The following is a 14,076-nucleotide window of genomic DNA, read 5'->3' as shown; positions in this document are numbered from 1 at the left end:
TTTTTTTTTTTTAAATCAATCAATCAATCAATCAGTCAATCAAAATGTCCGTTTCTGACAATTCCTATACATGAGTAGTGTAGATTTTTATGTCCACTTTTAAGAGACCCAATTTTATGATGGGGTAAAAAAAAAAAAAAAAAAAATTGAGTAAATGGCTTCATTTTTGTGTATCTGTGGTCATCAAATGTTTGTCGACGCCCGTATGCATTCCCTCCGGCACGACGTTAAAAGAAGATAAGAAGAAGATAGAGGTTTTAAAACCACATGGAAAAATTGTTCAAGTCCAAACAATCATGGTGAGGATTTACAGGCCGCTCGTGGCGTTTGCATTTTAACGTTGTAAAAGTCTCCTCAAATCGTAAAGTGTAATATCTGCTATCATGTTCACGTGGCAGGGATGATCTGCAAACAATAAAACGCTGTGGGAGGACACCCCCCCCCTCGTTGGTGGGATGCCTCTCGGATCTTATGTAAGATGTTTTGACTGCTGTCTTATTGCCCATAAAAAGCGTTATTTGATTGGCATGGATTTTTAACGGGCAAACACGTGACGAGACGCTCGTATCAACGTTTTAAGCGTATCAGTAAATCGTGATGCGTCCATCCCTGGAGGTGCGTCAGATTAAAAAGCGATTTGTGATTTTTTTTATTTTTTATTTTTTTTTTTTAAACACAATTTGGCCAAGTCCTGCTTTAGCGAATGAATGTAAGAATATGCCAATCTACCTCATTTTTTAGCTTTTAAAAATATTTTAGTTAAGTTAATTAAGTTTCTTAATTTTTAAATGTCACAGTTAGAGCTGCGTAAAATAATATATCACAGTGTGACAAAAAGTTTAAAAAAAAAAAAAGTCTAATAAACTATCGTATCATGATACAGAATGTGCGTGGTATTGTGTTAGCTAGGTTGCTATGCTAACGTAGCGTGTGAGATGGGAACGTAACAGTCAATTTTCCGTGACATCATCCTTGTGCCTCACTCTCCAGGCACGACCAATCGATGCACGATTAATCCAACCGTCAGATCATTGTAACAGATGTGACAGATCTATTGTTGACAAAGGTGGGAAATATGTCAGGTGTCAGAAAAAATTGTCCAGCGTAGGACACTACATTACTGCGACTCATTGAAAGCAGTCGTTTAGGAGCTGCTAGCTATGAAAAAAATGGAGGGAAAAGTGGAAGTGGAAGCTTCAGGTATGTTGTTTGGTTGAAACAGTGTAAATTGTCATTCATGAAATGGTTTGTGTCTGAATATACCCATCTTGCTGTATATCGAAGTCTTCGAGCTATGTTAGCTTGCTAGCTGCTAACAAACACACCGCACGTTTACAACACATTCCTCAGAGTTCAAGCCCGAGTTAAAGTGTTATACTTATGCAAAAAAAGTATGAATGATTGTTTCACTAAAGATAATATTCAAATTCATCACGTCTGCCTGCAGTTGACAATCAGAGGTTAATATTATGACCCACTGTACATGAAAAAGAGAAAAACTTGCTGACATAAAATGATCTGAGCAAATCCTCCTACTTTTTGTGGATGCAAAACAGTTGCGTCGTAGTTCAGCGCTAGCCACCGTGCTCGTCTTTCACTCCTCACTCGTCTTCCGCCCGGTTTAGAATCACTGTCGGTTCAAATTAACCGCCAAATCACTGCCAACTAACATTGTTGCATAGTTACTCCGGAATCTGAAATAGCCGTTAGATGATAGATTCCATTCTTTAGTTGAGAACAAAATGGAGTCAAATGAGTCACGAAAGAGCGCGGCCAGCGGAGCTTGTCGTTTTTTGTCACGTCAACAGTGGCTGTCAACATCCGAGGTCGTGTCGAGTTCAGTGGTCACGTTCCACAAAAGAGTCGAAATATGCGAGTAAACGTCGGGTATCACCGCAGCGTGAGTGAATGAACACATTAAGAACAATGTGCGGGGCCACTCGGGAATCTTATCAACTTCAGCTTGTTATAGTGCAGCATCAACAAAAAAAAAAAAAAGTGTGATTGGGTCAAGGTCAGCATAACCAAAAGTAACTTGGAGGGGGGTAAAAAATGTCTTGGTTGTGATACAGAACGTTCTTAGCACAACGCTGACGACGACTCATTCAATCATTTTGCTGGAAGCAACAAACAATTCTGGAGAGAGGCGACTCATTTCTGTCATTGTAAAGAGTTTTTGAGAGATTGGCACCGAAAGTTGAGCTGGTAAATTTCCGCTATATGAGGTAATACCTGAATTAGGGGTGTCAGGCGATTCAAATTTTGAATCGTAATTCAATAGTGACTTGAATAGTTAACTCACGATGTTCTAAATGTACAATAAAATAGTGTGTGGGGGGGGTTCCAAGTTTTTGTACTCTTCTTTTAGTCATTGATACAGTAATTTCATAATTCATAAAATTGAGTTAAAATTAAAAAAGATGTAAGAAAAAAAAAGTGTGATATTGATTTGTGTTGAGGTAATTTTTCTGCCACTAGATGGCATAATTGCATTTGTAAGACGGTGACAGCTTAGCGCATTTTTCTATTCGTATTAAGAGCTACCTAATCTGTAACATGAAGTAACTTGTGAAATTGTACACATTTTTACAATTGAAAAATACAACTTGACCCGAGCCTCCACAAATATATGCATTATTATTCAATTTATTACTGCTATATTTTACTGCGTTGCGACTGGAATTCCTTCCCCAAGTTATGGCTTTTTTTTTTGCTTTTTTTTTTTTTTAACTTGGTCTGAGGAAATATTCTAATATTTTGAGCTAGGATATTTGAGTTTTCTTAAGCTGTAAGCCATAATCAGCAGTATTAAAATAATAGCAATATTTCAGTTGATTTGTAATGAATCCAGAATGTATGGCATTTTTTTTGCTTATTTGATTGCATTCCAGAAAATAATGGACTTTATCACAATATTCTCCTTTTCTGAGACTTCTTATACTTACGTGTGCAGGGTGTGAGGATTTTTGCCATTTATCTCCGATGGCCACGTTGTTTTTCCACAAGCAAAATGAAAGGTGCGATGGTTGCTGAGGGGACATTATCAGCGCTGTCATAAAAAAAAAAAAAAAAGCTGCAACGCATGTGTCATCATCATCATCATCATCATGATCACGATTCAATTACTCCACTGTGTGTGAGATAAGCGATTCCCTGATAAATAATGTTACGTTTATGACGTCCAATCCTTGTCCATTAGTAGTCTTGAATTTTGCTTCAATTTCTTATGAAATTGAACTGTCGTGCATACACAAAATCCATATGGAAAAGATGCTTCTGCTTTTGTCTAATGGGAAGCTCCTCAACTCATTTGGACAGTTTCTTGGTAACAAGATGCCCCAAGATGGCAGCAAAGCACTACTTATGTCCGATGGAAGCTCCTCAATTCACTTCAACATAGTTCTTTGCCAACAATATGCTGTAAATGATAGCAGCTAAACGTACTTTTTGAATAAATGAAGCTCCTCAAACGTCTTGTGACGTAGTTCCTTGGCATCAAGATGCCTCAAGATGGCGCCAAAGCACAACTTGTGTCCAAATGAAGGTTCTGTTTCACTTCACCATCGTTCACTGGCACCAAGACGCCACAAGATAGCGGCAAGGCGCAACTTTTTGTTTCTTCCCACAATCAACTCTACCAACATGCTATAATACATCTGTTTTGTTTTTGTTTTTTTTGTCTTGTTTTGATGAAATATGTTTGCTCTGTCTGTCTGCCTGTGTAACTGTTCAAGGTCATTTGTACATCAATGCTGATGTGTTCAAGTTGGCCTCGGTCGGTAAAAAAAAAGACTGCAAGAGTTGAATTATTATTATGATTATTATTATCATTATTATTATTATATGACCGGAATGAAATCCGATTTTTTTTTTGTTACAACTTCATCTTGAAAATATACGACTTTATCTGCGCAAAATTTAGACTTTTTATCTCGAAAAAATTACTTCTCCTTTTTTATATTTTCATTTTATTCTAAGGTATTATAAGTAAATAGTAAATGTATTATGATATACATATTTGTGTGTGTATATCATATAATAGTCATACTTAATATTCATGTAGTATAAATAATAATAATAATATAAAATAATAATAATAAAAATAATAATAATATTACATTTAATATTTATGATATATTAATTCAGTATTCCATCGATTAATTTACAGTACGACTTATCCCTTTCAGGGTTGCCTCAATACAAATTAAAAATACAATCGTCACATTAAGTAAAAAAATAAAATAAATAAAAATAAATAAATAAAAATACTACATAACACTAGCAAATGTGTTAAATTTTTAAACATCTAACCACAGCACAATTCTGGGACCATTTGTGTGTGTTTTAAAATTTATTTTCATTTAATTTAATTTAATTTTATTTATTTGGTTGTTTGTTTATTTAAGTGTGCAACGATTAAGAATCTTCTCATGTGATTTATATTTATAAAAAAAAATGTACACCAATAACGATCTTCTCATGTGACTTTCAAATTAAGTCCCGTTTATACAGATGAGACTTGGACACATTCAAATCTATTTCTCATGATGACGTCCCATGGAGAAAATTGTTTCTGCAGGCTCCCATCCAAATGTGAGGAAACAGCGTCATCTAGAGGCAATCGAGGCAACAGCAAGTCTCTCAGTAATGACAACATCCCTGCATGAAGCCTCCAAAACAGAAGAACTGCAGATTGTGTTTGAAGAGTGCGACGCTCTGGAAATAGCAAAGCGTCTTCTTCTTTAATGTCTTATTCATGGCCCGTGGCCCATTTGCATTGGCACATATTTCAATTATTAAATGTAGACGTAACGCCACAATTATCAAAGGACGATGGTCGGTCGGCGATCGAGCATATTAGTACGGCATAACATTGGAATGTGGCGCAACGTTCTGACTCTCTTTTAGCATCCTGGTTTCTCCCCTTTTTGAATGGCAAACAGAGAGAATCATGCTGTGACTTCTTCACCTCATCCTCCAGGGAGAATCGAGTGAAGTGCTTGGCAGACTTTTTACACCAAGAACCATCTGAAATGAAAAAAAAAAAAAAAATGCTTGGCACTGCACAGTTTCCGCCAGATAGTGCCGATGTATGTGCATGCTCTTTTTGTGAACTTGAAAATCTCTCATTCCCTTTTCCGTGCAGCATAACAGCGAAATGCTGCTTCACCCTGTTTGCTTGGAAATCCATTAATGGGCCTGAGATGGCAGACCTCAGAGCGCTGCTGGTTTATATTCAATCAGCATTTCTTTCATGCAGTCACCGATTTATAGGCCGGTAGCAGAATTCTATAAATATAAATTGTATAATAAATACAAATTGGCCCATCCAGCCACTACTTCCACCATCATGCGTGATTATGATCTGATATAATATACACTATACTGTCCTATGCGAGGCTGCAGGCCACACTGTGATGGTCAGCGGAGAAAAAAAAAAAAAAAGAAAAGTTTGTCCTTACTTGACGTAGTAACAGTGGAGCTGATGATGAGCAGCAGAACTAATAATAGTAATAATAGCAACAATCATAAACAGCAGGCACAATGCGCTGGCCTGTTTTTTTACGGCAGCGGCGGCCAACTTTAATTAAGTTTATCGCCGCGCGATGAGATTGCGGCCGAGTAAATCTGTTGTCCGCCCGAACCCCCCCTCAAGAGCGTGGAAACGCTCAGACCGGCGCCACGGCGATAATGAGGAGTTAGGCGACGGACGCGTCGCGACGTGCAGATAAACGCCACGTGTAGGCAACATGAGGCTGAGGGCAAATGAAAATGGAGGGGGGCACATTTTCGCAGCATATCTGCTGCTGACAATCAGAAATGACGAGGAACCAGGAAGTTATTACTGCATAATCGCAACTAATTTCGCCTGCAAATTGCCTTCTTTCGTTTACTAATATTCTTTTAAAACGCCACAGCCATGGAAGCCGGATAGCATAGCATAGCATAGCATAGCATAGCATAGCATAGAATAAAATAAAAAAAATAAATAATAAATATATTGTTCCAGGAAGTGAAAAGCAAGTAACAGGAAGTGGGGAAAACATCAAAGGTGACACAAAGGTGAGCCGGGTGGCAGAAATGTGAGGAAAGAAAGATTAAATGAACTCAATAAGCAATACATGTGACACATTTAACAATTAGATGTAAAAAATAATTATTTACAGATTGTGTAGAGTAAATCGTGGACAATCAGTAGGGGAAAAAAATGAATAAAAACGTTTCAGGAAGTGACAAGCAAGTAACAGGAAGTGGGGAAAACAAAAGGTGACACGGTGGCAGAAATGTAAGGAAAGAAAGATAAAAAAAAAAAAAGAACTCAATAAGCATACATGTGACATATTTAACAATATTGTATGAAAATGAATCATTTACAGATTATGTAAATCGTGGACGGATGACTTTTGGAGCTTCTTCTTCTTGCTGCCTGGACATCTTTCAACAACAAAGCTAAGTGCTAACTGCAAACTGCTATTTACTTTGACTGCTTTTTTTTTTTCAAAAGCAACAAGTGCCCACAAAATTGGAATTAATGTGATCAACTGTGAACATTCCAACTTTAAATAGTTACATCTTTAATGGGATTATCTGTTTGTTTGTTTGTTTGTTTTTTGTCAATCCATTGAATGAGCCACTGAGAACTAAGGTGAGCTACCTTCGTTTTCTGGTTTAGTTTTGTGGTTTTATGGCTAATAACACTCTTGAGTTTCATAGGTTAGATCTCAGTATCATTGAAGAAAATAAAAAAGGATTAGAGAGGGGGGAAAAGTTTTTTGAAAAAAAAGTTTTGGTGCAACAGTCCAAACACGTCCATCAAATCTGTCAATATTTCAGTAAAGATGATAAATAACATTCACATATTCTTACATTGTGAGTCTTCCATCATTCTCTCAAGCTCACATTCTGCAATTTTGCAACCCGAGCTGAAACCAACCCATGTTTTACTGTACGGAAAAAAGTACGAAAAAAAAAAAGAAGCCAGAATCACACTTCTTTTCTGGTGAAAGAGGAGAGAAAGTCTGCTTTGAGAAATATATTTGAACACTTTTTTTTTTTTTCACATTATTGGCATGTGTGAGGGATGATGATAATAAAGTGAGCAGTATCTAAAAACTAATGTCCTCCGAGTATAGTCCCTGGAGGTGTGCCGGGCGAGCCCCCAGGTCATAAATCCAACATCTCTGCAGAGCTTCTTTTTTTTTTTTTTTTTTAAAGGTTAAAAAAAAAAAAAAAGAAAAAAAAAGACGACTGACTTATAATTCACCCCACGTAAAGATGAAAAATATCAATCCCTAAAATAGTCTCCAACTTGTTGAGGTCGCAGTAGAATAAAGCCGCTAAAGCAGCGGCAGCCGCCTTTTTTATATTCATGAGATAAAAGAGAAACATTTGGCAATCTGTAAGCCGGACGAGCGCGGCGTTTTTCAGATATGCAAATAAAATGAGGTGGCGACCTTGAATTAGTCGGCGTCATTGAAATGAGCTGCGGGCTGCCGGCCGTCTGCTCGCCTGCGCTAATAAAAAGGGAGAAGAAGAAGAAGCATCACGTTGCATCTTTGGGATTTCCACTCGCAGGCGTCCCGCTGCGCCGCGCGGCCTCCGGAGGCTTCCAAGTCACCCGGTGACGCGCTCGCTCGTCATGGGACGCGCTTGGATGCAAGAGCGGGATTAAAACACAAAATAAAAAAAAATTAATAATCAGCGGAAATAATAGCTCGTATCTTGAAACTACTCAAAAGTTGAGTCACTTGTACCTCAAGGTAAGAATTGTACAGCCAAATTAGAAGCATTCGGTTATCTGATAAAAATCAACAATAAATATTTTAATTGTTATTGATGAGTTAATATGGGAGTAAAAAAAAAAATATGGGAGTAAATATATTATTAAAGGTTTTGTTTACATCAAATACATACCCCCCCCCCCCCAAAAAAAAAAAAAAACTTCAGAGATAAAAGGACCATTATAATCTCGCTATAATAGGTCTATGCAATTTGCATATGAAAGCCATTTTAAAAATCATTGAAATGCAACCGAGTCCGGTGTAACCTCAAAGAAAATTGCAAATGCGATGAAAATGCAAATGTCTATTTGACAATAGTGAAAGTTCATTCTCAGTACGTTTAGCCTCGAGGCCTGAGGATGCCACGAGATGCCGCGCCGCGATTGGCTGACTCGGAATATTTGTCGCGCTTGCTTGGCGGGTCACTTGTCGCTAGGCAGGAATTCATTAAGAAGTATTTGTTTCCCATAAGCCATTGAAGTTCCAATGAACAAGAAAGCGTGAAAAACTGAAATAAAATAAAAAATGGCTGGACTCACTTTGTATTAAATATAAAATACCAAACAACATACAGTTTTGCTTACATGCAAACCATGTAAAAATATGTCTTTCCCTTTTTTGACCAGTATCAAGTTGATTTCAAACTGTTTTCATTATTGAGGAATAAGAAGTTGTTTTTTTTACCAAAAACACAATTTTCTGATTAAAAAGTGGATAAAATTAGCTTTTTTTGGAAAGCCAAGCAGCACAGTGACTTTGATGCTAATAATTATTGCTTTTGTGACATCTCAAACTTGAATAAAAAAAATAACTTTGATACCAAAATAATTTATTTACAGATATACGCCTCAAAATTGACTCACACAGTAGCTTGAATTGATTTTTTTTGTTTTTGTTTTTTACATGCTACTCGCCATTCTCTTCATGAACTACGTTCTTAACTCATTTGCTCCCAATAACGTGTAAATATGTTTTTTTTTTTATGTTCCAAGTGTCCCAAAGACGTATTTATACGTTGTTGTTTTTTGTTTTTTGTTTTTTTATGCTAGAGCATGCAGAAGGCTTTGACGCAGCCTCTCAACTGCAAAGAACGGTTGCAGAAATGGTAGTTATTACACAAACGGCCAGCAGGTGGCAGCAGAGCAAAGGAGATCAACCAGGGCCATGTAGAAAAAAAAAAGCTCAATTACTTACAATTTTGAATAGATTTGTGAAAACTGATTAAACTTAGCTCTCTTCTAATGCTAATTGCTGCTAAACGGAAACAGATAGAAACATAATCTTTCTTTTGATAGATTCCATGCTTTTATAGCAATAAAACACAATATTCTGTGGGCCTTGCAAAATCAGTCAAAATCCAGTAAAACAGCCGGGAGCGAACGGGATTGCGAAATGTGAAAATGGCGGCGAGTGGATGAGTTAATGAAATACTCAGTCAGTTCAAGTGCGAAGTGCCTAAACCTGTCCTACTTTCAACATGTTGCTATTTACCTCCCTCATCATCAATGTGGTACGCCAATCTTTACCGCCTAATCGTCAACTTGTAATAAAAAAAAAAACTTCTCAAATTGGAACCAACGCAAATGTCGCCACCTTCTGATGTCTGTTTGTCACTGCGGTTATGTCGAAGCTTGAATTTCACAAACAAGCTGAGCTACAAGATGGCTTTGCATAGCGACCCGTTGAAAAAAACGTACTCGACGTGTATACTCGTCATTGGCAGTCAACGGTTGGACTCCAGTTGCAGAATATAAACGTATAATTAATGGCTATTACATTCATGTTGTGAATTTGTCAGGCGTGGAACTAAAAATGTGAAACTTAATACGAATATGTGAGGTAAATGACTTGGGGCCATGCTTCGGACACGCCTGGCATTGAGGGAAATAAAATTGCAAATGAAGGAGCGGCAGTGGATTATTTCCACTCGGGTTTGTTTAATGCGGCGTGGACTTCATTCCTCCACGGAGCATCTGTGCTGTTTTCCGTACATACGCGCAAAAATTCCAAGGTGAAACGTTTCCCTCCATTTTTTATTTTTATTTATTTATTTTTTTTAACGCAACTTCCGTCAAATCCCAGCGGTGCACCCACCTGAACCCTTCCAGGCGCTAATTGAGCCCCCGAGCTAGGAAACAGGAAGTGCTTTTCACGCGGCGGCAAACAGATTGATGAGTGCACTGGTAAGGAAGGCGAGCGTTGCGGGTGGAGCTTATTTTCTCGCACCCCCTGAAGGAGCGGGCATCAATCAGCCAATCAATAAGTGCCACCGCGCGCGCACACACACACAGAAAGACACGCACAACAACAACGGCGAGGACGGGCAGCAAGGCGGCGCGTGCAACATCAAGCATTTAATTTGATCTTTTCAAATAGACTCAAAGCGCTTTCATCGGCAACACGGAGCTTAACAATCAGAATAAGGAATTCTTCGATTAGCAAGACGAACAAGACAAACATGGATGCCGTTTTGCTCTGTTGAATCATGTTTATCATCCTGAATTTGTATTTATTGTTTTAAAATGTTGCCAGCGGGTACTAGTTAGCCCCAAGGACAACAGCAGGCCTGTTCAAAATGCTGAATGCAACGTTTGACAAAATGTGAATGTCCTAAATAGGGGTGTCAGGTGATTAAATTTTTTAATCGGAATTCGTCGTTAACTCACAATTATCATACATTTCATCTGTTCTGAATGAACAATAAAATGTTTTTTTTTCAGTTTTCATATTTTTGTTAAATACTTGACTCATTGAGCCATTTTCAGCAGTAAAAAGTGAATCTTTTGTCGATAATTAATGTGTTTACTTTATTATTTTTCATGTACAATTAGTACCTTTAAAAAGTAATTTTTCTACTTGCTGTCGACTGATGATGACATCACCTGTGCTGAAGAAGTAGATAACGGCCAATCATGGCTCAGTTTACTGACCAAACCCAGAAAACAGGTGAGCCATGAGTCGACAACAAGTGGAAAAAAAAAAAAAATTAAAGTATTAATTGTACATGAAAAATAATGACGTTATCAAATTAATTCTGGACAAAATATGAACTTTTCACTGCTGAAAATTGTTCAATGAGTCAACTGTCCCTTTAACATATAAGTGGGGAAAATGTTAAACTCATAGAAATGTGGCTGCATCTTTTAGTCATTGATATGGTAATGTCATAATAATTCATATAGATGTACTGTACACTGTACAGTAAAAAAAAAAAAAAAAATGTGATATTGATTTGTGTTGGTCATTTTCTGCCACTAGATGGCATATGTGCATTTGTAAGACGGTGACAGTTCAGTGCATGTTTTTTTTTTTTTTTCCATATTTAGAGCAATCTAAACTTCAACATGAAGTAACTTATGAAATTGTACACATTTTTAGAATTGTAAAATGACCCCAGTCTCCACAAATATAAGCATTATTATTACATTTATTGCAACAAAATTTTGACATGGACGTGTGTGGCAAATGAACGTGTTTAAATGGTTTGCATATGCGAAAGGTCAGACAGATGTCGTTAAAGATTGTACAGATGTTTGCATGATTTGTATATTTGAACGGACGGACACATTTTCACCAAATGTTTTCGTGAAGTTTGTATGTCGCTTGGTAAAAGAGTCTCAACGTGTTTGCGTGCGTGCTAATTGGGGGATAATCCCTCGTGAAGGCACCGACAGCTGTTTTAAATAACAACATGGTAGCTTTCAGAACAGCATGTGGTCAGCAAACAGCGTGTGTGCGCGCGCGTGCGCGTGCGTGTGGCTAAGCTGAAGATTTGCCACACCAAACGATACAAAAAAAAAAAAAATCAAATAAAAAAAAATACATGACAGCCGCATGATCTCACCCCCTGCCGAGTAGCTATGACAATTTTTTTTTTTCCCTTGAAAGCGCTCCTAGAAATAACGTGACAACCAATACGCACACGAGGCAACCCGGCTGGAAATGTCAAAAAAACAATTTTTGCCCCTGAAGAAAATGTAAAAATATTAGGTGTTCAATATATTTCATTTCCATTTTTTTTTTTAAGTCAATTTCTTTGACACACTTGCACTGGTATTGCTGTATTGTGTCCTTCTTTTGAAGATATATTGAGAAAATATTTTAGGAAATTAGACTAAGTGCAATTTCTGGAGAAATTAGCATTCCCACAAATAATGTTGAAAATTAGATATAGGGGAGATTGGTGTTTGTTGTCACACTGCAATTATCTTCCATCAAAGGGGGAAACAAAGACGTTTTCTTGATATGGTCAGAAGTTGTGTCATGTCTGAAACGAGGACAGCTCATCGTCTACTAAGTTGAGCGCCAATATTTTTGAAACATTTTGCACAATGCAAAGTATCAAATTTGAAACAAATGAGAGCTAGTATTAGCACACATGGTAGTTTGGGGCAGTGCTTCTCAATTATTTTTTGTCATGCCCCACCAAGTAAGAAGAAAACACCCCCCGCGACTATAAATAGTATCATTTGTCTATAAAAATTGTTCTAAGCACACCTCTGCATAACACTGTATCCGTATTAACGTATAAGAGAATAAAAAAAAGAGAGAAATATGGACCAACATTTTTTGACTGACCATGTCAAACCATATGATACGGTCAATAAAAATGACATAAAATCAATAAATAATCATGCATTCAAACTGATCACCAACATTAACTCAGGAGCACAATATAAAAAAAAACAAAAACTTTAACCTGCAAAAACAAAAATCTAAAATAATTTGTGCTGATTTTTTTTTTTTTTTTTGCTGTGTGCAAACAAAACCCCTACACCACCGAGCGAATACTCCCTGCGCACACTCTGCCAATAATGAGAGCGCCACTGCCCCCGAAAGTTGTGGAGGTGCAATTGCACTTTATTGTAGGACAATAAAAAAAAAACATTGAAATAAAAAAATAAAAAAGCATGTTCCCTGAGGTCAAACGCGCCCCCCTTGATGGACCCAATTTGACAAGCAATGGTTTGGGGCAACATGTCACAGTCATTTTGGGATTAGTTGTCACGTGCAAAGAATGGGCCACTGAAAAATTCAAATGTGGCAAGTTGGTTTACGGATGCCAGAATTGCCCTTTGGATGATGAGTCAGACAAGTTGACAGGTTTTGTTTTAAGTGTTTAAAAATGGATCTTCCTTCCATTTCTTGTTGGGACTTTTTTTTTTTTTTTTTTTTGTCCACATTTCAAGACTGGTCTCATGATGATCCCACACTTTCTTTCTTTTTTTTTTTTTTTGTTATTCAGTTTAATCCTGAACTTTCAATTTAAGGAACGTAAAAAAAAGCATTTTAGGCTGAGGCCAGCAATGATTTTGTTCTTGTGTTATAATCCAGTGTGACATCTTACCCCATATAGTGAGACAACTTACCCTATGTTGGAGCAAACATGTCAAATGTTCTCACTCTGTATTTTATTGCTCATAACTCTGCACTGACACCAAATATAGCAATAACCTGAATCCAAAATATATACCTGAGACGTTTCTTAATGAGATTTTTGTTGTATTGATTCCAACAAATATTTAAAGGTGTAATCAAATAAATAAAATAAAATAAAATATTCCTCCCCTAGCCTCTGTGATGCTTGTGGACTTTGTAAACGTTGTATTGAATTATTGTACCAGGTAAGCAGTTTAATTTTAAAGCTTCAAATAGATTTCCACTTAGCATAAATTTTAAAACTATATGAGGTGATACGGAACTCAGGAAGGGAAGTAAAACATCATAAACTTATTCTGTTTTTTTTTTTTTCTCTAGTGTTTAAACGTTTTTATTTGGTAGTTATAAAGTTTTTAGCTCCAGTGTTTCCTCATGGCAGAGCCTCCACATAGGAAGGGATTGCTGTTCTTCTCCTGGGGGCGGGCAGTTGTCCCGGGGGGGGGCCCCTTGGGCCCCGGGGAGCTGTGGGCCGGCTCGCTTCAGTCTGTATGGAGCGGGCCGGGGTCACTGTGGGCCGGCGGTCTCTGGGATGGCATTCCTCCCCTGTGGTGGTTGGCCGTCATCCCTCTCAGTGTGGATGAACTCCTCATGAGTGCTTTTCCTCACAGGGTTCTTCTGTGCCCCGTTATGTGTGGTTGTGGTTTGCGTGTGTGTGTTGGGGATATGGCGGGGAGGCGTGGCTTTTTCTTTTTATTGTATTATGGATGTTTTCAGCACTTTGAGTTGCATTTGAATGAATGAAAGGTGCTATAAAAAGAAATTAAAAAGAAATTTTGATTGATTGATAAAAGAAGATAGTAACGTTCTTATCAATCAGTTCCAGACAAGAGTAACATGAATATCATGTTTTGGTTTT

General features: G+C 37.5%; 1 protein-coding gene across 2 annotated transcripts in view; it reads left to right on the top strand.

Moving 5' to 3' along the window:
• Nucleotides 1-6,167: 6,167 nt before the first annotated feature.
• Nucleotides 6,168-14,076, top strand: part of cdh24a (cadherin 24, type 2a) — a 64,178-nt gene continuing 56,269 nt past the window's right edge. For both annotated transcript variants that reach the window (XR_013285259.1, XM_077533552.1), the window contains exons 1-2: nt 6,168-6,286; nt 6,378-6,646. The gene's annotated coding sequence lies outside the window, so the exon portion shown is untranslated. The remainder of the gene's footprint in view (nt 6,287-6,377; nt 6,647-14,076) is intronic.

This window comes from Festucalex cinctus, chromosome 10 (assembly GCF_051991245.1).
Source record: "Festucalex cinctus isolate MCC-2025b chromosome 10, RoL_Fcin_1.0, whole genome shotgun sequence".
Taxonomy (NCBI): Eukaryota; Metazoa; Chordata; class Actinopteri; order Syngnathiformes; family Syngnathidae; genus Festucalex; species Festucalex cinctus.
This window is presented reverse-complemented; position numbering and strand designations above follow the sequence as displayed.